The 27,243-nt window shown below is 37.5% G+C and overlaps 1 protein-coding gene across 2 annotated transcripts in view; it reads right to left on the bottom strand.

The window, feature by feature from the left end:
* Positions 1-21,526, bottom strand: part of ZNF366 (zinc finger protein 366) — a 37,524-nt gene extending 15,998 nt beyond the window's left edge. Inside the window, exons 1-2 of one of the 2 annotated variants that reach the window (XM_034774620.1) lie at positions 21,379-21,526; positions 2,026-2,107 (exon numbers count right to left, since the gene is read on the bottom strand). The gene's annotated coding sequence lies outside the window, so the exon portion shown is untranslated. The remainder of the gene's footprint in view (positions 1-2,025; positions 2,108-21,378) is intronic. The other variant, XM_034774621.1, reaches the window with a different exon arrangement.
* Between the last annotated feature and the right edge of the window lie 5,717 nt (positions 21,527-27,243).

Below are 27,243 nucleotides of genomic sequence, written 5' to 3'. Positions count from 1 at the left end.
TCTAATGTACTGTACTTGGATACATTGTTCAGCATATATTGTAATATTGCTGTGTAATTCAGCCAACCCACTTGTGGGCCAAATCCTCTCCTTGAATGTGCACGCACAGGCACTAGAGTTTGACTCTGTAACTAAAGGATACAACAATACAAACAAGAATGCCTATATTGCAGTATTGTTGTGACATAAAAATTCAAAGCCAAAACGTTTGAAGGTTGAACTTCTTTATATCATTAACTCATGCTGCTGTGGAGAAAACAATGGCAAAGTGAGTTCAGAACACTGTGTACCATCAGCTTCCACACTGGATTTCCTGGTTCCCAAAAGGTGGAGATAAACATTGTATGTATGGTTAGGGAGTGAGGGATTCTTCTGTTTTTAAAAAAGAAAAAAAGCTAAAATGTTGAATGGAATTCATGTGGGCAATATATATATATTGTTTTTTTACCTGAAGCTTGTCAGGTAAGTAATGCAGCATTTAAACAAAGAAAACATATTTAACTTAGAATAATATCAACTACCTCTTCAGCTTTCCAAAGCAGCTGACAACCTGAGTTTGCTGGCTCTACTTTGGCAACATTTCACTGCCTTTTCATGCAATAAAGTCATTAGGCAAAATCCCGAAATCCACGTGCAGTTTTTATGCTATTGACTCCAGCAGGAGTTTAGCCTGAATAAAGATATAGTAAAATATCAAGGATTTCAGAATTTGGTCTATTTAAATTAGATCACTGGGATCTCATATTGATCCTACAATGGTACATGTTTTTTTGGTGTATTGCAGTCTGTCCAGGATGAGGTTAAAAGAAAGAACCAGACACATTTTGGCTTTGCCACCTATGACATGCTGAGGCAAGTTAATTTGATGACAGCTATTAATAACCCCATTCTTGGGAGGCGTGGAGATGGTCAAACAGAGCTAAAGAAGCTCCAGTTTCTTTATCAGGAAGCTCCAGTTTGGCGAAACTTGCTTGTAAAAATAGATGGAAGATACATGGCCTAGATAGGGTGTGGAGAGCAGAAGATATCTAAAAGACTTGGTCGCAAGCAAATCATTTAAATCTTTTTAGGATATACAGGAGCAAAATCTGAGGAGTTCTGGGGAGATATCTGAGCCAAAAGGCTAGGTGATGCTACTTTTCAGACACCCGGCAGATAAAACAGACAAACTTTTAGGATAAGAATCCTCACTGATGGTAGTAGAACTAACGGAAATGCCTCAGTTCATGAAGGAGGAACAAGTCCTGGGGCCTCTAGACTTATAGTTAGTAAAAACAGAATAGTAATAGCAGAATCTAAAGTTCTAGTCTGAAAAAACTCTTTAAGACAGGGAGTATAGGGGCTATCATCACCTAGAGCTGAATTCCCACCCAAATCCAGTCCCTCTTTTGGGAACACACAATGGTTTGGTTTATAAAAATGGGAAATCCTTTGAGACCCAAGAGGGACTTAGATGACTCCCTCTCCCCACATTCGCAGGGGGAAAATGTCAGGCAAATTTGAACTCATTTTAAGTTATTCTAAATGTATGTAATTTTAATTTGAAATCCACCTAGGTCTCAAAATGTAAATCTTCCCTAAACATTATGGGCCAAACCTCTGCCACAGATCTTACAGTTGTAGGTCCTGCTCCTTGTATAGTCATTTACATCTGTGCAAAGTACGTAAAATGTTAAACAAGTGTCAGGTAGTGGCAAATCAGGCCCTGCCGTCATTATTGTAATGCTGTCAAGAATCTATAGAAGCTAAATGAGTAAGTGCCCTGGTAGGTGCTCATTGCTCTGTTGTCTCTATGCTGCCTGCTTCTCTCAGCTTTCATTATCTTCATTGGTGTCTGGGGATTTCAAACCATCCTGAGACTGAAGTAGTGGCAGAGTGTTTGAGAGTCTTTTCCTTGAGGTAAAAGGAGCATTACTGGAGAGGAATCCTTTTATTGCTCAACAAAAGTATTAGTCACTTTCACAAAAAGCTTATGTCATATTATCCTATAATGGATTACCATATAAATCATCAGATCAGGTATACCTGGGAAAGAGGGAGTTCAATTATTCAAGAACCACCATTAACACAGAGGTTGGGTGTAGTCAGACTGAGGTGAATGAAGGACCTGAGGTGGGAGGGAGAATAAAAAAAATCAAATAAAATATGCCTGCAGTACCACTTCTCATAAATAATAAAATAGCATTTAAGGGCCCCAAATCAGGATCTGTGACTCTTAGACTCTGTACAAACATAGGGGGAGACACACCCCTGACTGTATACATTTGCAATCTAAGTTTTGCTATGGATCATCTTGTCATTTCTGGCTTATTATTATAGTTCTGTTAAGTCTGATACTATAGAAATCAAACCTTTTTATTGTTCAAGACAAGCAACAAATCTGGGGCCTGCTCCTACTGCCTCTGAAGTCAATGGCAAAGCTCCCATTAACTCAATGGGAGCATGATCTGCCCTTGGTTATAATCTCACTCCATAAAAGATTGCTAAACCTTTCAATGGATGACCAAATTATAGAAGGGACTCCAGACCTGATAACAGATTTAAGGATTAATTCCTTCACAGACATAAGGTGTAGTGCCTTCTGCTTTAAATAACTGTGCTAGAAGACATCATGTTACAGTACCTTTTAAAGAGCATATTTCCTCATTACTTTACTTTATTTCTCTTTAGAAGATCCCTAACTGACTCTGGAGTTAGGTCCCTCTTTTACTCTCAGCAGCTTAAAGAATTTTTTTTATCACCTTCATCTTAATTATTTCACAGATGTCTATCATTTTTAGCATGTAATCACAGCATATCTCCTTTCCTCACTCTTCACCTAAATATTTGTGTTCTATACATAATAGTGATCAATAAGCTTTAGAAATTAGTTTGGTTTAAGTCTGGATAAAAATCTAAAAGTCTAAGTATCTGAGCTATCTAAGCTTCTTGAGTCTGAAAACACAGTCTGGAAATCTCACCAGGACAGAACTTCTTATGCTATCTTGGCACCTGAAAGTTTTAAAAAACATATACTGTATCAAGACACTTCATAGCTTAAAAAAGGTTCCATTTCAGTTGGAGTCTTGAAATAGGTAGAGAGTTTCAAGCGATTCTGTTTCAAGCATCTTTACAGTGAGTTGGGAAAGCTGTTGAGGTTTTTCCCGAACAAAGCTTCTGTACCGCTATTTATAAGTAATGTTGTTATTGAATTAACTTCCTTGAAAGAGGAAGAGAGTTTTTAACACAGAAAATGAATCACCTCTTATTTTCTCGTTTCCAGGCATAATATTTCCCCAGAAGAAAAAAACCAAACTTGTACATATATCATGCAACTCATTGTAACACCATATATATCTTTAGAGTCCCATGGGTGAGATCCTGATCCTATTGAAGTCAATGGCAAAACTCCGTGTATGGAAGCCATTACCAATTATTTGGCAAGGCAGAAGGACACCAGTATAAATGCAAGTGGTCTAAATAGCTCCAGCTTAGATTGTAACTACCCCTTTGCTTCACAATTGCTCTGCTGCTGCTACTACTCAGCAGAGATGATAAAAATAGAAATGAGACCAGAATGAGTGAGAACTGAAAAATTAAAAACCCTTTAAGATAGGAAACCCATACTAGTTTGATGTTCGAGTGGAGCTTGGGTCGAAGATCTGGAAACAAGCATGAAATGGAGGCTAGTGTGGAAAATATAATGGTGGTCGATTTGGGCACAGCTCCTGTTAGCACTAATAGGAACTGTGTGTTTAAACAACCACAGCTGATTCAAAAACATAGCTGAATGTACCATGTCAATTCATTCCTGCTCTCCCCGTGGGGGTTGAAATACTGATGCTGGAATTTGGGGGGAAAGAATGAATTGTAACTGCATTTGTTTACCATTTGATTACTTTGTTTTGTGTACATTATAAAGAGGGTCAACTGACAAATAAAATACTACTATACTCCTTCACTCCAGCTGAGCAGGTGAAAGATTCGCAGATCTCACTGTGCACACATCTGCTTTTCAATAGTGGACATTTGCAAGCAGTCATTTTAATGACCCAGTTATTGCTGACTCACTAGGTTTCATGAGCCTCTCCTTTACATAACTTGCCCCTAAGTTTTGTTTTGTTTTGGCCAAACCCTGAAGTCCTTACTAGTTTTTAATCATTAATCCTTCTATCTACCTTAGGATTCGACTGATTAGAAATTAGACCTGTAAAAGACCCATTTGGTCATTCAGGCCAATGTAGAATTGTTCCCTACAGCATATTAGCAAAATATTTTGCTAAGTACAATTTGAATCAGTGAAAGTATTAAGAGTATTCAGACAAACGTGAATTTGTGTATTACCATCGGCTACAATCTTTCATTTAATTAATGTGAATGAATTTGTAAAGCTCTGCCTGAACCTATGTATCTGATCTTGCCTCACATTTCCTACTCCTCCTTTGCTTCAGCAACAATGACCTCTTCATTTCCTTCTCCCATTCCTACCTTCATGCTGCCTCCTATGCATGGAGTAACCTCCCGCTCCCTGTTTGCCTCTCTTCATTCATATCTCTCCTAAAGCCCCACTTCTTCTGCAAAGACCACAATTGGAAAAAAAAATGCAAATAATAAATGAAGGTCCAACACATTTTCAATGCTTAACTAATGAGCATAATTTCAGGATTCGATGTTTAGTATTTCTCACTGCATGTGTTGCTCAATACTTGGCTGTTTTCACAATTCCTCACGCTCTTTTAGGCGTACTATTTACCTCATTTCTGCTGCATGCTTGAGGGAGCTGTAGTAAGCAGAGATAGGTCTGAGGTGCAAATTTAGATCCAGATCTGAACTTCCCTAAGGTCTGAGGATGGTCTCATCCGATGTGCCAGGTCAGACCCCTCTGTAGCTGTAACTTTGTAAATGTCATGTGTTCAGTATTTCTCCCCCACACTCCCTCCCCCAATCATCTCCCTTGATGTACAAACAGACACAGGTGCTATTTGCGCCTAGCTAATGTGGAGGCGGCTCATCTCTCTGGAACCCAAATGCCAGATTATCAAACCATTGCTCTTTCTCGTCCACTTAGAGCACAAAGCTGTGAAAAAATGATGGTGTGGGCTTCAGATACGCCACTCACTGGAGAAGACAAGGAGCAACTGTAACTCCAGTTCCCCAGTCCTCTTTCTGGTATCTCAGATCTTCTTGCTGCTGCCAGGCTAATTCACTTTTGTTTTATGCCAGCTATCTCTCTTTCACCCCTGATGTCACATTATTTCATATGCGTGGAAGGTACAGCAGGGTGCACTTTCCGTCTATGCTCTCCTTGCTGAAGTAACCACACATGCGAGCACATGAATATGGAAAATGGGCTGTGGCAGCCTTGTTGCTGAGTGAGTCCTGTTTCTCCCTAAAACACTTGTGGTGTAAGCCTGCACCATGTGGACTGAATCTAGAAGAGAGATGTTTAATGTAGAACAAAAGCATTTTTTCCTACACTTGGCGGGGGTGTGTGTGAGAGAGAAACTGTGTTATCATCAGGCAGAAGTGAGGGTGGGGTAGGAAACTCCTCAAAAAACATTGGACGTAGAGATGCATTAGGGAGTCATAAAATCGGAAACCTTGGGGAATGAAAGGGCAGAGTTGAGAAATGTAAACTTTCTGGAGCTTTAATAAATCTCTTCTTTTAGTACCAACTGCCCTTTCACTCTCTCCCTCTCTCTCTCACATACACACCCTCCTTTGTCTACAGGAGGTCCATAGGACTTGAGCAACAGCTTAAATTTAAGCATGTGCTTAAGTGCTTTGTTGAAGAGGGCTGTTTTCATGAATTGAACCTAAGTGTCTTGCTAAACTATGGATATCTTTAAGATACAAGACGGGTGGTCACCTTAGCTAGTTTATTTCTCTTCCCTTTTTCTGTTTGCTGTTGTTAATGGCATTGGAATTGGAAACATGTAAACAGTTGCTCATGAACATGATCTGGAATGATTTGAAATCAGGAAGTGGACAGGATCAGGTTTTTCTCCCTGCATGAACATGATACTGTTGAGAGGTTTACTGTCTTTTCACTTCTCCCTGGGAAATTACCTTCATGTGCTGATTAAGGGCTGCAGGATAAAACTTCTTCTTTCCAGCAAGAAACATTTCTCATCAGCATTATCCTGTAAAGTGGAACTGATGATTTGGCAGCTCTTTTAGAGCCTGATCCAAAACCCATTGAAGTCAATGGAAGGACTCCCAATGACTTCAATGGGTCAGACCCTTAATGATTTTCCATGTAATTTGTCACAAGGCTGGTTCTCCATTAGTACCTTTTCTTTTTAAATTCACTTGATTCACTGTGATTTAGATTTAACAGATGGCATTTTTGACATGTCACTTAACATGTCACTTAACACTTTTTTCTGCAGAAGAGCCGCCAATAATTTTTCATCAGTTACACGCATAAGCCACTCAGCTGAAAAATTTTATTTTCTGAAGGATTTGAACAGTTTAACACAACACACTAAAAGAGCTCTAATAGAAACACGTGGGTTTCATTTATAGTTGTATGGAATTAAATAATAGTTGGTTTCTTGGGATTATATAACACAATACTGTATTCCATGTTAGTTTCGCTGGATCTGTTTTTAGCACATACCTGACTCACTTCAGGATTGATGCTTAAGCTTTTAAATTATTTCTCAGGCTCTCGGAGCTATCTCCACAGTCTGAGCATCCCAAAGCAGCACAGCTGCATTTGTCTCACCTGTGAAAATGATGCTAAGAATGAGAGACAGGTCATCTCTAGTCAAACGGAAAAGCAGGTTTTCATTACTTGAGCCACATCTCTGTTGTTTCACTGCACCTTTAAAAATATTTGTTTTATGCCAATCAATCACCCCTCCCCCTATGTTTGCACTATACTATCTGGCTATACAGATTGTAAAGTTTCTGAGTCATTTTGGGCATGCATGTCCATTATTTGTTTTTCATACCCTGGCAGACAGATATTTGCTAAAAACACTTTGCGGGGTACATTTATTTTTGTCACTTTCTATAGCAGGGAATTTTAAAAAGTCTACTCTGAAATAAATCATTGTACCATTATTTTCATATATTTTTAAATAATTATTAAAGATGTAGAGCCAGATTCTGAGATCATTCCCACAGGTGCATATCTGGAATAACTCTGTTGTTTTCACTGTCAGAATTCAGGTAGTCTATGGGCTGAATCTGATGCCTTGACCTTCCCAGAAAGCATGGTTATGGCATAATTTGGACTTGGATGGTGCTAGCGAGTATGTTAAAAGAAAATTGTTTAGATGGATGGCTAGGTGTGCAGGTCCTTATGTGTTATCACTGCTTTTCTGCTCTTTTACTCCCTTGCTGTTTTTCTCCTGTTCTATGCTGCAGTTCCTTTCCTCCAGAGATGAGTAGTTTTCCCTTAATTTGGCAGAATGATTCATTATCATTCCTATTACACTTTTACATTGTTTCCCAAGGCAACTGGGTACAGGACACTGTGCAGTGTAGTTTGGTTCATTGAACACGGTGCTGTGGACTCCTATATAAAGCTTACATTTGAGCTTTGTAATCTTATCCCCAATGCACCTCTTAACATGACTCTACCCCTTATTGGGAGATCCTTAACTATCTCCAGCCACTTTAATGTGTCAGTGATGGAAAGTGGCCTTTGCATTCAGTTTAGGCCCACTGCTGTTTTTGCCCTTTGTTTCTCTCCTTTTCCCCATCCTTCTTTCTCTGCTTTTTCTTCCTCTTTGTTTGTTTCCTCTGTTCTTCCCTCTGCATATCTGAAGAGGTTCACTCCTAACCCCTTCCCCATTTTATCTGTTAAAATGATCAGCAATTAAATAATTAATGTTGATAGTGAAGTGTCATCACTGGGCTTTATAGCAGACACTCCAATTATATTAATGGGGATCAGGCAGTTCAGTCTCAGAACTATTGTTTCAGGCTGTCTGCAGATTCAGGAAGATAGTTCTGCACTGGTTACACCTAAGTCACATTTGGTAGGTTTTCTTCACAAATTTGAGGGCTAGAAACTTTGTTTTATTAAATAAAAGCTTAAATTATGCACCATCTGAATGTGTCATGCAGGCCATAGTTGTACCTCAAGTAAACTGAATACAGTGTTTGACACTTCTGCATTTTCTGGATATTTATTTATATTTTTGAGAAAGCTCCTGTGGGGAGAGGGATGTCTTTGGAGATGGTCATCAGGAGAGGAGGACTAGGCTACAAGCTAGTAGTCCATAGGAGTGTGTGTGTGTGTGTGTGAGAGAGAGAGAGAGAGAGAGAGAACCTCTGATCTAGTACTATAATACTTATTCCTAATAGCTTAATCCATATTTATATCTATTAATCAAAATTATTAGTATAAATATGGATCCAGATATCAGGATGAAGTGCTTTATTAAACAGTTACACAAATTCATCATCCTATATATAGCTCATTTGAAATAAATGAAAATACTCTGGGGAAAATTTGGCCCAATGTATATTATTTACTATGCTTTCCCTTATGTACCAATACTGCAGCCTTTCTGCTGTGTGGGATCTGTCCATCTTTCATTAACTTATTGTTAAAATTTGCTTGGATACTTTGCAGTATTTTTCCCTATGAAGCTTTATATTGTGTCGAACAACTTTGTGAGTATGTGTGAAAAGCCTATACAATCACTAATGTGTAATGGACCAAATTTTGCCCTCAATTCCATCTATGTTTCCTCATTAGAATTAGTGGACTAGTATAGCTATAATTGAGGGCATTATCTGGGCTTTGAGAGCAAGTTGTGATCTGATGTCAAAAGGATACATTCCTTCAGACTCTTACATAAAGAATCATAACAGTACTCATGTCAAAATCTGGAACAAGGAGTTTGTCACCACCTTTATAAAATGTACAAAATAGTTTTTTAAATCACTGCTTATGATTTTAAATCACCGCTCATCTCATTCCATCCTTATTTCCTGCCTACTTCCATATATATCATTGGCAATTGAAAACATCACACTTTTGGCACCAGAGCTATTATACATACCAAACAGTTTTCCTTTGGAATATTACCAAATTAGGTTAACAACTTTTTAGGAAACTTTTCTCCAGGAACTAAAGTTAGTGAAGATAAATTGAGGGCAAATAAATGACTTAAACTTTTGGAGGAAGAGGACTTCAGTGATAAAATTGCATCAGTTGAGTGCAGTCTCTGTGGTTTCCTCAAAGGAAGACCTCAGACAGAATAGTGTCATTTACCAAACATAACAATTACGTACTATATATATGAAATTCCATTTACAAAATCATCTTGGACTGTTTAGGATTTTGAATTTTAGATAAATAATGGAGCCCTGCAGAGAGTCCAGAATGAAAAACTAACCTTGGCTAAACACTTCTGCTTTAGGGCTTTGTTGCAAAAGTGAACCTTTCACTGCTATTTATGGACCTTTCAAGGGGACATAGGTTGGCTTAAGATCCTTCCTTCCCACCATAGTTTCACTCCTGCTACTATCTCATAGAGGGCCAGGGAGTGGCGTGGTAACCTCCCATCTCCCCAAGTCTTAGTAGCTGGTAGATGGGGACTCTTGTCCTTGATCTGCAAGCTAGCCAGCTAGTTGGCTTGCTCCCACATCATGAGTCTTTTGGCCCAGACAGTCCATCTCCTGAATGCTTCATTTGCACATAAACAGATGCCTAAAAGAAGAGATCTCCAGGTAAAGTGTGTGTGTGCACGGACATGCGTGGAGGGAAGTCATGTGAAAAGAAGGGGCGCTACTGTGGGGATACTCAGCTGAGTTTGATCAGTTTCCATATGTCACCTCCAAAATGAGATTTTAGAAGAAAACCTGGCCCTATTGAAGTCAGTGGGAGTTTTTTGCCATTTACTTCACCCTTTTTTAAAGTTTTGCTTTGAATTTTTGGGTTCACACAACTCAAAGTGAAATTCAGAGGTGCTGAAACCATGGGAACCAACCTACCACTAAGATTCTGTGGAACTTGTGTGAACTGAAACAGGAGGACTCATGAAACAGGAGGACTCAACTCCACATACTGACAGCAGGAGATATAACCTATCTACTGCTCACATCTGTCTAATCTCCAATTCCTTAAAAATAGTTTACAAATTATGCATCCCTCATCATTATGACGCTTAGGTGGATTTAGTTGTGTAAACTTTCAGTTATGAACATGTAGCTGAAGTTTGATTCAATCTCTTCTGGAAGGTCTGGACATTTATTTTTAATATATATTGCAATTGCTAAATAGCCCATTGACTTTTTATAAGAGAGAGGTTCTTAATACAGTGTGCTGGCCAAATTCTTATCTTGGTAGTTACCTACAATTCCCTGGCTATTTCAATTAGATACATTATTACTCACTTTAGATCTGATTGTGAGCGGTTAACTGCCTTCAATTCCCACTGACTTCAGTGGAGTTACTCTTGTCTTACATTTAGTGTAAAGGAAATCAGGCCCTTTTACCTTTTAAAAATAACACTTTGCACGGTGGCAGAACAAGGACAGAACTCAGATATCCTGAGACCCAGTTTGGCACTTTAACTGCAAGACCATACTGCCTCCCAACAATTAAAACTCCCCAAAACAATTATGGTCAACTATTTTGAAAAGTAGAGATGCAATAAATATACTTGAACAGGTTCACTAAAGGCTGCCTTAAGCTGGTCCTTAAAATGATTTATTGAAAATAACTCATTTGAAAAGCATGATTATTTAAAAAATGCCACTTTCATTTTTAAATAAAATGATACAGGGGAGAGACTGTCAGTATTTTGTGGATTCCTCTCATTTTGTATTAACCATTATTCTGAGAGCTAATAGTACCTTAGACAGGTGAGCATTTGTTAGTTGCCTACATTTTGGTGAGAGCTACAGTACTCCAAGGTGCTGTTAAAAATATGACTATTGGTATGTGTGCAATTGAGTCTAAACATTGAACCAATGATTAGTTTTTTCATGGATCACCTTGGAATCCCACTTGCCCACACAGACATTAACAGAATAGTGTTCAACGTGTTGTCATCTTCAAATCATCAGCAGAGGAAAAGGGTATTAAATAGTGGAGAGTCTAGGCAGGGTTCTAAAAAGAAAAACCTGCTTACTTTTGAAAATGCTTTTTGCTGGAGAAACTGCTTAGCTGAGAAGGCTAATTACTTTTAACTTCTATGTTCAGCTTGAAACCAGCCTGGGCCAACAGTGACTTAGTCAATTACCCTTTAAACAAATGTGTGATGGTGATCTCAGTCCAGTTCCTAGCAGGCCACTGTACATATGGCAATTGACATCTTTTTGGCAATATCAGCAGAGTCCAAGGACTAAATGGGCAAAACGACTGAACTACTGAACTCACTCTATAAATGGCCCCTCCAATTTAAGGCAAATTGGTGGGGCAACGTGAGAAAATGTTATGTGCTAAAGCTGTCTGCTAAATAGAGAACTCTTGTTTCTAGGGCCATCCATCTACTATCTTTCACAACCACTAAACAAATGCAAAATGTTCCCAATCAATATAATTTTAGAGTACTGTACTTATCTGAAGATGAGTAGAAGGGAATTGAGCCAAAGCAGCCAAAAAGTGTATATCTTGAATGATTAATTATAAATTCCTGTATTATCTACTGGAAGGTATAAAAGAGAATTTGGCTCTACACTATTGAAGGGATGTGGCATGGAAGATAGTCTATGCTTACAAAGTATCATCTGGTACTGGCAACAGTCAGAAACAGGATAGTGGACTAGCTGGACCCTCAGTCTAATCCAGTATGGCAATTCCTATGTTCCTATTTAAAGTTCAGGGTAGAGCTGAAGAGGAGGTTAAATGAAAAGTTAACATAGGCCTTTTTTGTGTTAGCTAGTTTTCCTAGACCATACTGGTGACATTGACAATAATACAGTAGTTTAGCTGTTCTCTCAGTCCAGAGAAAGCCCTCCAGAATTGGGTGCATTGTATACAAGCCTTACCCCAGAGCTTAACTAAACTTCCTTTTCTCCCATTTTTAAGGGAAAATACTTCCCTAAGCCAAGCATATATCATGGTAAGACCACACTGAAACCATGTTAAAAATTGTAAAATCTTCATAGAATATAAGGAAACTAAAATACAAAGTTAAGGGCTGTATTCTCCTAATTTCTGGTCCATGTGTGCTTCCAGACACATGCATATCCGAGGGCAGACTCTAGCCCTGAAATTTGAACTTGGAGTTTTCTCTTCATCAGCAAAGTGTGCTGCCTAATTCTCAATGCGAGTAAACAAAAATGTGGGTGCAAGAGATGCGATGAGAGTATGTAGCCATATTGCATTCATCCCAAAGTGGCCTTGCTCCTGTTCTATTGCTTGTATTTCTTTAAGTAGGTGTAAGAAATACAGGCTACAAGTGTACAGAAACCATTCTTATTTGAAGCAGTTCTATCAGAAAAAGAACTTACATTACCAGATTCCTGCCTCATCTATATGCAGGTGAAGGGCAACATCCTTGGTGCTTTAGCTCCACCTCAGAACAATGTTTCTGACTGACCAGGTCAAAAGCTCACAAGAAAGTAATTTAAGATAACTTCCTCTCTGCTTTTTTCCCTTCCCCTGTGATCCAAAAGTTGAATCCTGTAATTGGTTGAGTAACAGGCTATTTCCTCCTTCTGATCCACTGATGTACATCCCACATACAACGTTTAATTATTATTTTACTAACTTTAGTGATTGCAAAAATTAAGGTTTTAAAAATAAGCAATAGTTAGTTGCAACAGGTCAAAAAGCACCTGAAATTGGCACCATAGTTGTTGTTTGGTTGGTTTGGGGGGGGGTTATTATTATTATTTATTATTATTAATAATAATAATAATATTTTATTAATTTATTATCATATCAGAGCTAAAGTTCAGCTTCATCATTTTAATCCAGTCATAGGGCAGAAATGCACTATGGCTGACAAGTTTCAATCCAATACAATTTTAAATGGCATTGTTACAAAACTCTGAAAAAAATGAAGCCCAAAATGGTAATGGCGACTTTCTCTTAGCTTAGCATCACAAACATTATACTATAATAGTGATTAGAAGTTGTCAAAAAGGGGGATGTGGTTTTTGAAAAAATATTCACAAAAATTGCATCCAGTTTTTAATCAAAGTTTGAAATTTCGTCAAAATTTTCAAGCAGCACCAATAATTATTTAGCGCTTCTATTAATCACTTTTAATCATCAGTCATCCCAAAGGCCTCATTTAAAAAGTGCTTTCCATCACAAGAACAATGCTCAAAAAACTGACACACCCTTATACTCAAAAACCTCCTTCCAACCAAAAAAACCAATCAAACAACCGACTGCTAAAACAAATAAACCTTGAAAAAGACAAAGCAAACAACAACAAAAATAACAGTAACTTAATAAAGTTAAAAAACAAAAACCTTTCCCCATGCAGAGTTTTTGTTTTTTTCCTGGGAATGGAAAACTGCCAGAGATTCCATGAAGTCCCCTGGGGACTTCACTGTTGCTCTTGCCTTTATGTGGAAGGTGCACATCTACTACAGTGATGGACATCTGTCTAAAACCCGAGGATAGACAGAATTCTCATGCATTATTTTGACTTACAGGTTTGGGCATGTTGCACCACTGCACAAAATATGTTACGCTTGCTCATGTGTATCGTTGTTGCCAGTAGTGGATGACTAGTGGACTTGTTCATTAAGGTCATCAGATAGAATCCTGGATCATGATTCTCTCCCCACAGGATACAAGTAACTCCCATTGAATAAAATTTCTTGATTTGTGACTTATATTTAAGTTGAGAGGTGTTTCTTATCTCCTAGGATAGGAGAATGGCACCCTGTATACTGGGAGTCAGAAGTTTCGAGACCTGTTCCCAGTGACACACAGTTGGTTGATGCTGGTATCTTTATGATTGCAGGTAAAATTCTGCCTTAAGATCTGTTCTGCTTCTTGTAACTGGAACAATTTAATGTTTTGGATTCAGCGTTAATCAGAGATACTTGGTGATAATTTGCATGGTACTCTGAGTCTCTATATTTTGAAGGGACAAATTGTGTGGCCAGAGTTCTTTTCCCTTCACTTCCATAAATACTTACTGTGAGATGAGCATCTCTTATTCCTGTTAAACGTGGGAGCAGTTAGATAATTCATCCTCTACCAGTGACCAGGGCCGGCTTTAGGAAGTGCGGGGCCCGATTCGAACAGTTTCGACGGGGCCCCGACAGGGACGAAAAAAAAAAAAACCACGTTAAAAAAAAAAAAACACGTGGGGCTTGTACTCACCGGGCTGCGCTCCTAGTCTTTGGCGGCGGGTCCTTCACTTGCTCCGGGTCTTTGGCGGCACTGAAGGACCCGCCGCCAAAGTGCCTCCAAAGACCCGGAGTGAGTGAAGGACCCGCTGCCAAAGACCTGGAGCGCCGCCAGGTGAGTAAAAATTAAAAAGGTGCCTCTAGCCAGGGAAGGGATTCTCTGCCACTTGCCCCCCACTCTGGGCAGCCCTGCCTCTGGCACGGGGCCCTCTTAAGCACGGGGCCCGATTCGGGGGAATTGGTGGAATTGGCCTAAAGCCGGCCCGGCCAGTGACTTCCCTGTGGTTTACTTCAATTTCCACAGGAGAACTCTAATCCTGTGTTGGCTTCAGTAGACACAGCACAGTTGCAGAAATCTGCATTAGTGAATTGCAATATGGGATAGGGGGCCTACACATAGGTTGTTCTAACAAGTTTTTTATTTAATTAGAAAGAGAGGGGAAATGTTGCCCTCCAAAAAGAGATCCATAAATCTAAATTATTTTTCAATAGTGCATATTATTTTCATTAAAGCTACAGAGTGCATCAATAAACCCATTTACGAAACATGTGCACATGTAGAAAGAGATACGCTTATCTTCTGGGAGACCTGCCATGAGGAAGACATCATTTTCAAATGTTATGCTTCTTCATGATTTTATCTGGTGCCAAGATACCAAAGGAATGGGTGCTGCAGTAAATATGTGCATTTTTAACGTCCTAGATTTATACTATTTAAATGTTCCTATTACAATTTTATGTGTGGAGAAAATATTGTGAAATACATAAATACTGCAAATTTAGCTAAGGGTCAATTGACTCATTCAGAAGGGCCCAATCCTGCTTCAATAGACGCATAGACTTTAAGGCCAGAAGGGAGGTCGGTGGGTTTTTTTTACCATTTACTTCAATAGGAGCATGAGCAGGCCCAGTATGAGATATTAAGAACATATTTTATGACCGAATAGGGCCCACAGACTCCATCAAATTACAACTCTGGTCATGTGGGGACAAGCAGAGACTGCTTAGCCAATATTCCCCCCACCCTGCAAGCAAGTGGGTAGTGAGAAAAGGCATAGGAGTAGTTGTGGCTTCCCTTACCCACCCTTTACTTGCCAGCCGGAGTAGTTGTTCAGGTATCTGGGTAGGGATGAGTAAGTTGCTCTGTGAAAAGGGGTGAAGTAATTTACTCCCCTCACAGAATAAGGAGAAAATGGGAAAGGAAATGGAACATTTGATGGCTCATAATTCATTCTCTTTTCTGCTCCTGGCATAGTGCAGCTATGTGCTACCCCATTACTCAGAGCAGACTGTAAAATTACAATCTAACCCAGAGAAATTATATCGTTTCCATCCTTGATCAATGAATAAGGAGAAATTATTGCTCCAAAGTGAAAGATCAGACAATGGATACCTCATTGCTAATGTTAGCGTACTTCTTTAATACAGCCTCACAAAATAATAATAAAAACCCATGGTATGATCTCACTGCCACTTTGCTTCTGATTTCAAATCCATGGCACTTCTTTCTAATCCAATAGAAAAAAGTGGAGGGGAGAGTGTTTTTCAGTGAAAAACAATCAACCTATACTAACTGAAATCACCTTACTGCTTTTGTAAATTCAGCATTGTGAACCATCAAGCCCAATGAACATTTAAACTTTTCATTCCTTTTACAGCTTCCAAAATCCTACTTATGTGAAGTGGTGCCCTACATTCACAATAAGCATGGGCCATTGAAAACTAGGGCAGTTTTAATTTTAGTTGTTTACAAAAATTGCCAGAAAAAAAACAAAAAATTGCTATCCAATTAATGAAAAACAAAGTTTTCCTAAATCATTTTATAAAGTGGAGTTTTCAGAATTGGGATCAAACTATTGTTGGCTTTCATCTAGTGTCTTTTCTGAAAGGTGAAAGTGAAAGGTATTTGCATCTTTTGTTTTTCAGAGTAGTTGGGAAACAGAATAATAGCTGTGTTACTGCCTGATTCAAGTTACTGACTGCCACTGAAAACATAAGCTTCTAAACCATGCAGCAAGAAACCAGGAGCAAATGGTGGAAGAGGGGAAATTAAATCATCAGATAGTGAATATCATTGCAGTTTAAAAACCTTTAGAAGTATCCCAATTTCTTTTAGTACAAGACTTATTTAAGGTAACCCTCTTGCAGTACCTTATAGTTGTCAATTTAGAGGAGAAATTGCTTTGTTGTGACTGTATTTATTATTATTATATGGAAATATACCTATCTTATAGAACTGGGAGGGACCTTGAAAGGTCACTGAGTCGAGTCCAGTTCCCTGTCTTCACTGCAGGACTAGGTACTGTCCCGGACAGATATTTGCCCTATATCCCTAAATGGCCCCCTTAAGGATTGAACTCACAACACTGGGTTTAATAGGCCAATGCTCAAACCACTGAGCAATCGCTATTCCTCCCCTTTCCTGTACAAAAACCACAGTAGCACCTGTGTAGTTCCATTTCTGTTACTGCATAGGTATAAGTTCCCTGGGCATCAAATGAAAGCATTATCTTCTTTCAAAAATGTAGGATTCTTTCCTAGAATCATTAGTATTTTATACACTGCCAAATGGATACAAAGGCAAGTCAGACATCCTATACAGCACTAGATCTTAGCCATTACAAAACATATTGCATAACTATTAGGTATTCACCCAGTCAGAGCTTTTGACTGGATGAACATTCTTAACCCTCATGCTGAATGTTATCCATTTAAAAAAAATGGTATTGTAACTTTTCCAGCAGCAGACAGCTGCAGGCTGAGTTTCATAACTGTCAACTTCTCAACATGAAAATGAGGGTAACATCAGGCTTTTCCAGTGTCTGCTTCCTCTCAAGCAAATTTTTCTGCCTTTTGCCTTCTTTTTAAAGGCTTACATTCATTTTTTCCTTCTAAAATCCTTTCTCGGAGACATTTTTCTTCTCTGATCTGACTACTCCATGCTCAGTTTGTCCTCTTGGATGGGAAGTGGGAGTGGAGAAGCTACTAAGTTTTAAAAATACATGGTTCATTTCGTTTAACAACACTTTTCAAAAAGGTCCTTAATACAGATGTTCAGAACACAGAATTGTTAAAGGTCTGTCAGATAATTAATACATTTATCTCCGGCTATATTTATCTTCTTTTACATAGGACTATTGCTATTGTATTTAAGGGACCAACCTGCAAAGGGATCTGCATGGGTTAAATGGTCTATTCATGCAGATTCCTTTGCTGTATTGGAGCCCCGGTGATATACGTTCAATATGATCTGCCTGGGATAATCAATTCTCCAGCCTACTTGGGGTCTGTCCAGGACTACTTCTAGGAATGTGGTGGTCTCCACTCTACTTCGGGTTTATCTTGCGTTACTGGTTTGAAGCTGCCAAGAAGTTTTCTTCCATTCTAATTCTAGACAATTAATAGGTGTGCCAACACGTCTATCTTCTGGATATACATTCTGCAGTGCCTCAAAAAATATTCAGTATTGTAGGTACAGCTTTAGAACTTATCTGTATCCACATTATGCCCAAGTTGCCTTAAGAACAATTAGGCCAAGACTTTTCAAGGTTTGTATGTAAAATACCTGATAATTCAAGGTAAAAATTCTCCCATTGCCAAAAAACACAAACAACACAACAGCTATAAGAGATGCCAAAATGTGAGAGGAAATAGTACATTTTAAACATTTAGAACCCAAGAGCCAAATCTCAGCTGGTGTACATGAGCATGGCTCCATTCGCACAAATTTGTCCCAGCAGAAGATCGTCTTTCTATCGAAAGAATCCTATTGACTTCAATGGGCTTTGGATCAGGCCCTTTCTCCTGTGACTTCCATGGAGCTACTCACAGAAGTAAGGCTGCAGGACTGGACCCTTACCCTTATACTAACTTATATATTGGCTAGTTAGTACATAATAGTTCAAAACTACGGCTGATCAAAAATTTTCCTGCTAAACATTTTTTGTTGAAATTTTCAATGAAAATTTCTCAAAATGATTCATTTAGATAAGGTTGAAATATTTCATTTCAACTTTGTTTCAACCTTTGTTATGGTCTGTTATAACTGATAAGATAACAATGTAATATAATATAAAAAAGTTGAAATCTTTTGACTTTTATGTTATATAAAATTATATAATTATATATCATAAAAGTCAAGTCAGCTAAACTTGAAATGAAAGGTTATGACCTTATTTTAAAAAAAAGATTTGACTTTATTGAAATGAAATATTTCAATTTTTCCAAATGAAATTTTGGAATTTTCATTTCATGGGAAATTTCAAACTTTCATTCTAATTTTGGAACAATTAAAAAATATATATTCAGAATATCCTGTGGAATGGGAATTGGGGATCCAAGCAGCTCTATTTAAAATTACACTGTAACTATGTTTTTGTTTTTAACAAAGGCACCAATAAGCTTTTAAGTAAGATTTAAAAAGTGTGTCTCTGGTAAATACCTGTTTTATTGCCTTCCATGAAAACAATGTTTCAAATAATATAGAAATTAATCACTAAAATATATTTCACAAGCATTAAGCTTATGCTATAAAGTAACAAATACTATAAATTTAAGGAGGCTGGCATTCATAACCTATGATACTCTGTCTATAACTTTTTCACAACAATACAAGACAAGGGCAAAACTTGATTTCCTAAACTCTCAAAGAGAAGTTAGTTTGTTTGTTACAATTGTATTATTATATAAACTCATGTTGTATTGATTTTATAACAAAAAATGCACAATGTAAAAGACATTGCAAATGACCAACAAAAATGTATTGTATCAAAGAGAAATGTAACTGAAAGGTATAATCCGAGAATGAAGTACAAAGCTCAGGGCCTATATTTACAACTAAATTATAAACTATCATTCTGCATTGCTATTTTATTTAAACATTAATAGAGAACTGAGTTTAGAACTGGTACTTTATTTTTTGATTAGCTACTACAACAGCAAGTATACACACTTTTTTGCTTCAGGATCATAGAATCCCCTCTTTTCAGAGTTCTCAAAGAAAGGATATGTAGTAAACATGGGCCCAGATTTCAAGCATACATGAATTTGTAGATATCGTCAAAACTGAAGTCTAGATCTAAATTTTGCAATTGGCTCCTGTCTTAATTGTAGATTGAACCTAAATGCTGGATCCAACCTTCCCAGAACTTTGGGGTGTTTGCAATCCAGATCAAAATTTTGCAGCTTGAGCACATCTTTACTATGGTAACAGCAGTGGAATAGAGAAATTCTGTGGCCTCAAAAGCTGTAGACTGAGCAAATAGCATACTTTTTACGAGCTAAATTAACAAAACGACTTCTCTATTTATCTTATTTAGCATATGAATGGGGGCCCAATTTTCAAATGTAGTCACCTAAATAGATGTTCAAAGCCCACATTTGGTTATCTGAATCAGTACTTGGTCACATAAAATGACCTTTTGTCCAACTAAGTGCCAAACTGGGTATCCAAATAAAAAAAGTACACATCTCATTTTCACGTGTGCATTTGAGAACTGGTCTCTCTACCCTGGTAACCTTAAATACTTCACCTACAAAATGTTATCATCCAATGCTCATGAATTGCACCAAAACTAGACAAACTTGATACATTTCACTTCAAACCACATTAAACAATAAATTGATTAGCTCCTTCTATTTATTAGCAGTTATAAAGTGCTGGAGAAACATAATTTTATCAGAAAACTTGCTAATTTGGGATAGATCACTCCCTACCATTGGGGTGGGGGAAGGAAGCTATAGAAAGGAGCCACAAGGAGGAAAAATGTATTTGTTCAGTCATTGGGGAAAGATATATCCCCACTTCTGAGAAGGAGGCTCAACCCCCAGAACCCATGGATTTCAGAGGATCCACCAGCAGCCAGAGTTGTCTATACCAGCTCTGGGGTTCCCTGCCCTGCATTTGGAGCTGTGCTGCCAGGACTTGCATGTCCCACAGAACATTCTAAAGCTCAGAAGGTCTCACTTGCAAGTTAATGTAGGCTCAAGAGATGTTCAGGCTTCTCTTTTGTAGAAATGTGACCTATTCTACTCCTCATCCGCACCGCACCTTCCTGTATAAAAGTTGCTATTTCTGTTGAGTTGCCTTACAAAAATAAAATGCATTCTTAGATCATACTCTTTGCTGACAGTGCAGTCAAACTTTGCTAGCTTAACATGTTGTACTTGATACTTGGAAACTGTAGCTGACCAGCCACTGGCTGATAAGGAATATAAATAATTAGCCAGCATTTTATCATCTTACTGACATTGGTGGTTAATCTTAGTATTTGTGACATACCTTGTAACTTAGTCTTTTTAAAATGAAACTGGATCTCACTTAACTGGTCAAATGTCTCTGCCTTCAGACTGCATATGCCAAAGGCACTGAGATACAAACACTTATATTCTCTCACACACACTACACAGCTCCATTTAAAAAACTCTAGTAATTCTTTCTCTTTTATGGCACAGGTTGATGACAGCTCAGTTGCTCAGTGTAACACTTGAATGAATATGTCTGAAATAATGAATTTATTTGGGCATAAGCTTTCGTGAGTAAAAACCTCACTTCTTCGGTTTTTACTCACGAAAGCTTATGCCCAAATAAATCTGTTAGTCTTTAAGGTGCCACCAGACTCCTTGTTGTTTTTGTAGATACAGACTAACACGGCTACCCCCTGATATCTGAAATAATGGTCAGAGATGAACAAACTATACTATCCTATCAATTACGAACCTACTTATCCTATCTCTGCCTTTGCGAGGTCACAGTAAACCTTGCTGAAACTTTCAATATAAAGTCAGTGAAGTCTAAAACAAGCTACAGTGGCTGCTGGAAAGATAAAATCAACTACTCAGCTTCATATGAAAGAATTCACAACACTGAATACTGCAGACATTTATCAACCTCACTGAGAAACCATTCCTCAATATTGGTTAAATCTCATACTATTAATGGCAGTATCTAAAAAGCTGATTATAGATATTTAAAAAGAAAATATATACTGCATGCCAACACATACAGTCATTATCTTTTATCTGGTAGTTGATAAATGTCTTTCCTGTATTTAAAGGTGTATATATTAAAATAACAGAGATTTAAGTAAAATGCTTTCTTGGTTAACTTACCAATTGTTGAAGTGGAATGAGCTAAGCTCTCTACCTGCTTTCCTGTTGGCAATCTCTCTTGCTCTCTGTGTAGAGATTGCAGTAAACTTAGAAAACTAGCAAGGACAATGTTTCAAATGACTTAAGAAAGAGAACAGGAACAATCACTTCGTTCTCTTTTTTCAGATGAGTACAGTACCTTCAGAAAGAAGGAAGGAAGGGAGGGGAGAGGAAGTCAACAACCCTTTGCTTTCCTGCAAAAAAATAAGGAAACAGTAGATAGCCATCTCATTTTCACTCAAACAAAATGTTTGGAAAAATAAATATAATTGAACCAAAAGGAATTCCTCAAGTATTATATCTGAATTATTGGCTTCATGAGGACTAATTTATAGCTCTCTGTGTGCAACTACAACAAAACAAATGAAGTTCTAAAAGTAGTGTCTAGGATTAAAATGCCCATATCTCATGTAGAGAACTCCATTAGCCAAAAAAGTACAGATAACATAATCCTACACACCAAACAAGGAGAAATCTTACACGTCACAATAAAAACATGCATTTTGAAAAATCTCTTGGTGTGTTAAAAATAATTTAACAAATTTAACTTTTACAGAATGTTATAGAAATGAGATACTTTTTGAGTCTCAGAGATAAAGTGTAGGGGTCATATTTATCTGAAGTCAGAATTACACCAGAGATTAATTTGGCTTTTCTAAGACTGGAAAAGCATAGGATTGTTGTAGAGTGCACCTTAATATATCAAAATTATAATTATTTATCATGCTCTAGATATATTTTCATGCTTCTTAACTGGAAAAAGAAGCAGAATTGAGTTTGATATCCCAGCCAGTGAATGACCATACATATGAGTCAACTCACTATGAACCACTTGACATTTTTTATAACTGCTTACTTTTATCAAACTCCAATCTCAATAACAACCAATAGAAAATTACTTTTCTTTCACAGATTTGTGAATTTATCGACATTTTTAGTCTATCTAGTACAAACGTTGATGCCATTAAGGGTTTCAGGTTTTTACCTGGATTGTGTCTTCAGCAAGCATTGAGAAAAAAGTAATCTCTGTGCCTTGTTAGTTTACCTGTGTGATAGCCAAATGTGGAAGGCTCTTGGATGAACAACTACATGTCATTCTCCATGAAAGATGAAAACAAAATGCTGCTTCAAATGGCCTCTCAGAGAAAAACGTAAGGTTGTATTCAGCTCTCAGTTATAAGGATATAAATTTAAATGAACCTTATAAAAGTTAATGGAGTTATAGTGGTGTAAATCCATTGTTAATGAGAGTAGAATTTGGTAAATTGTCCTATATCAATAATAAATTGCTATTTCCTTTACAGTACAATAATGAGAAGTGATAGATGGACAGACTATCTGAGAACATGCAGCTCTTTACATGCAACAGTTCTTCATGCAGAGAATGAGCACTAGTACTATTTCCAGGAGAAGTAGAGGAGGCAAACCAGTGACTTGATTGTAAAGACCTTCAATTTGTATTCTGAACCACTTAAAACTTTAGTTATGGAAGTCAGGCTTTGACACAACTGGGCAGGTGCTAGATGTGATGTTTGGAAGTATGATGCAACCAGTTGTTTCCTGTTGTATGTGGAAGGGATGAAAGAGTAATGAGGGGGCAAATAAAAAAACAAAGGATGCAAAGGGTTAACTTTAAATATATGTGCCATTGCAGATGTATTTAGTCATTCCTCAAGGAAAGAGTATTCAGCCAAATGGAGTTTCCGCCAAATACTGAGCATGAGGAATGTTAGAGAGTGTGCTAACAGATGATGGAGGCATATTATGCACCAGTTTAGCAGTCAGAGTAAAATTTGTATTTATTTTGAAAAACATTTCCCAATAGTCCTATATATAAGTCCCAAAATATGACAACAGCTTCCAGCTTTTCAAGCTGTTAGTGAGTTATTTCATGGAGATCCACCTTGTATACAGGATTGCTAGGTAGCCCAGACTACTGAAAACAGTGATCAAATATAATCATTTGGTTGTCCCCCATTAGGAACATATTGCAAAACTTAGTCAAGAGCTGATATAGACAAAATTAGGAATATTCTCACAAATATCAAGACAGGCATATCTGAGTCACATTGTAGTTCATGATGGACTTAAACTTCATTGTGACTGAAGTCTTACTCTTCAAAGAGAGGATTTATTTTTTTCTTTTGAGGCTTTACAAAGCTAAAACATGCTGTGCTGTAACCCACAGCAGTGAAAGAGAATCCTGGCCCTTCTATCAAAACATTTCCTTGGGGGTGGACAAAACATATGTTTTTGATGCCTTTAGAAATGAAGCTTAAGAAAAATCAGATCTATGTACTATCACTGAATATAAGGACTCCAGATTCACCAGGCTACAGCATGACTTCAGTACTTTGTCTTCAGACAGAGACTGAAAAATAAAAAAGACTCATTATGACATCATTATGTTAATATGTAAATTGACAGTCTACTAGACTGCTTTATACTTCGGTTTCTGAGTGAGGAAGAAGAGGAGAACACCCTACTTCAGTAGTTGCCTCTTAAATTACGATAATCCAATCAAATCCACAACAAATGGCAGTGTGCATGCATATTTAACAAAGCTTTTCACTACCATGTGCAGCTGTCTTTTAGGATATATTACTGGCGGTGGAAATATTCTTCTCATTGTCCTGTAGTGCTGCAGTAGTGGAATACACGTTTCCACAATTAATTTATCAAAACAAACCCATTCACATATATGCAGCAAAGTAGAAGCTCCTGGCCCATCAGCCTATTCGCTATAAACCTGAATGGGAATCAGAGACACAATATATTCATGGACAGCATGAATGGAGGACTTGACTAATGCTGTCCTGTATGATCAGATCTAGATTTGAACCAGATGGACACTAACTATGATTAATTGGGTATTGGATTTGTTTTGCTTGAATTTGAAATAATTTTTTGTAGATTGTTAATTCTGACCCAGCCTCAGTCTGGTGGTAGCAGGTACATTTTAATTTACACTAAAGTGAGTACACAATTTAATATATCAGACCAAGCATGAGTCAGACATGCTGAAAACAACAACAAAAAATTAAAATATGAAACCTTGTCTCAGCACTCCACAACAAAGCAAGCAGAATGTAGAGCAATGCCTTTAGACAATCTCACCAGCAACAATATTTCATTTTAATTTGACAGAATGAGACCACAGGCGACAAATTTGGACAATCACATTATCTTGTTGGACAATAAAATTAAATGTCTTAGTTGCCTGTGGCCAAGTGCATCAGAACACTTTCCTCCCAGCTTCATGTATGTTGATAGCACTATTTAAGTAATACATAATAAGAACATAAGAATGGCCATACTTGGTCAGACCAAAGGTCCATCTAGGCCAGTATCCTGTCTTCTGACAGTGGCCAATGCCAGGTGCCCTAGAGGGAATGAACAGAACAGGTAATCATGAAATGATCCATCCCATTGCCCATTCCTAGCTTCTGGCAAACAGAGGCTAGGGACACTATCCCTACTCATCCTGGCTAATAGTCATTGATGGACCTATCCTCCATGAACTTATTTAGTCCTTTTTTGAACCCTGTTATAGTCTTGGCCTTCACAACTTCCTCTGGCAAAGAGTTCCACAGGTTGACTGTGCGTTATGTGAAAAAATACTTCCTTTTGTTTGTTTTAAACCTGCTGCCTATTAATTTCATTTGGTGACCCCTAGTTCTTGTGTTATGAGAAGGAGTAAATAACACTTCCTTATTTAGTTTCTCCACACCAGTCATGATTTTATAGACCTCTATCATATCCCCCCTTAGTCGTCTCTTTTCCAAGCTGAAAAGTCCCAGTCTTATTAATCTCACCTCATATGGAAGCCATTCCATACCCCTAATTATTTTTGTTGCCCTTTTCTGAATCTTCTCCAATTCCAATATATCTTTTTTGAGATGGTGCGACCACATGGATTTATACATAATAATAAACCCTTCACCTAACTACCATAAAAAATCTAATTGTTTCTTGTAAGTCAGTGTCAGATATGCCTCTCTCACTTTTTATTTGGTTTAAATGTTTGCTTTAGGCTGTTTTGGAGTGAGCTCTCAGAATGTGAATATGAACACAGAGACTCAGACTTGAATCCAAAGGACTTCCCTTCTAAAATTCCGGTGCATGAAGAATGTCACATTGAGGCTTATGCTAATATTAATATCAAGTCAGTTAAGTCTAATTATGACTCTTGCATTGTCTGCATACCATATGCATACATAATATATTTTGGATAATAATATGATCTAGTGTCAGAGCTATTCTGTAAATATTTTAGTTTGTTTAGCTGAATAGCTCTCATAGAGAAAAATATTTGAAAAGTTTCATTCCACCTATCTATCTCTCATAATCAGACTATGATCAAAGTATTCTCACTACTATATACATGTACTGACAGATATAATACCTTGGGATGTAAATCCTTTTTATATTTATTGAGAAAGGTAACATCTAATCAGCATTTAATAGGGTATTCAAGTTTAATCTTCAAGGCACCCACAGTTTGTTAATTTACTGTCTTGGGGTGAGGTGAGTAGAAATAAGTACTCAAAACTATTAAAGAGTTGTATTTCCTGGAAATAAATGCCTCGTAATAATTTAAAGGTGCCCTCATTCAGGATCAAATTAATTTCTTGTGAACTCCATTAACTACAGTCATTTCAAAGACAGACTTCCTAGACCTTTTATATGGTCACTACAATTACCTTTATTACAACAATAGCACCAAAAGCTTACTTTACAAAAATGGTATGATGGATGTGTGTTTTCAAGTGTAACATGAATGAATTCATTACACACTGCATATGCACAGGATAATGAGCCTCACTAAGTCCACAATGAAAGAAGATATGGTTTTGTTCAATATGTCTGAATTCACTGCAGTGTTTGCAGATCTATAGCACGTGGAAATTTGCCAAACTCTCTGGAAGTTTTATAAAAAATCAACAGTTACCAACCAAAATATCCTATGTGCATACTGCAGTTTTGCTATACAGTTAGACTCAGAAATTAATGTGCATCTGGAGTGGTCACTTTTGGTAAACGTTGATATTTCAGTGGTAACCACTCTACATTTTTCTTTAGTGACATGTTCACAGTGTACTGTAACATATGAAATTCTCCCATCTACCTACCACATAGTACAGGAATGTCATATTGTAAAAGGTGTTGTCCCTGAAAAACTTATTCAAATGATCATTACTAAGCATGTTTATCCTATGCAATGATACCTTTTACACTTTTTCCAGCATTACTATAATTTTCTCTGGTTTATGCCATAAGTCATAAAATAGTATTTCTGCATTTTCTCCCAGAAATTTAATTTGACAGTAAATTTCAAAATTAATAAGAATTTAGGTAAATTATTTTAATCTGCAATTCATTCATTTAGTCCCTCAATCAGATAATCTGATTAATGTGGAGTCCTATTACATGCTTGCCTACTAGTTATGATTTTGCGGTAAATGTTTCTGGACCTCAGTTGGTAAAAAGTTAGGATGTGATGTTCAAAACCTCTCAGCATTGGCCTAATTCTGCTCCCACTAAAGTCAGTCCAAGTTTTACCATTCAATAGGAGCAGAGATGGGCTAATAGAGATTTCTTTTGAAAATCCCACCCTTAATGTTACTAAACATTGAATTAACAATATAATCTCTGGTTTATAATTATCATAGGTCACATACTTGGGACCATGTTCCACTCTTGAAAATCCAGTGGCATTACTGTACACGTGTTAACGAGAACAGACCATGCTCCTTTGTCTTTTTCAAATTCCTACATGAGTAGCTTTAGAGAAGGGAGGATTTCCTTCATTTTCTCCTCTTTGGC

Source organism: Trachemys scripta, chromosome 6 (assembly GCF_013100865.1).
Source record: "Trachemys scripta elegans isolate TJP31775 chromosome 6, CAS_Tse_1.0, whole genome shotgun sequence".
Lineage (NCBI taxonomy): Eukaryota > Metazoa > Chordata > Testudines > Emydidae > Trachemys > Trachemys scripta.
This window is presented reverse-complemented; position numbering and strand designations above follow the sequence as displayed.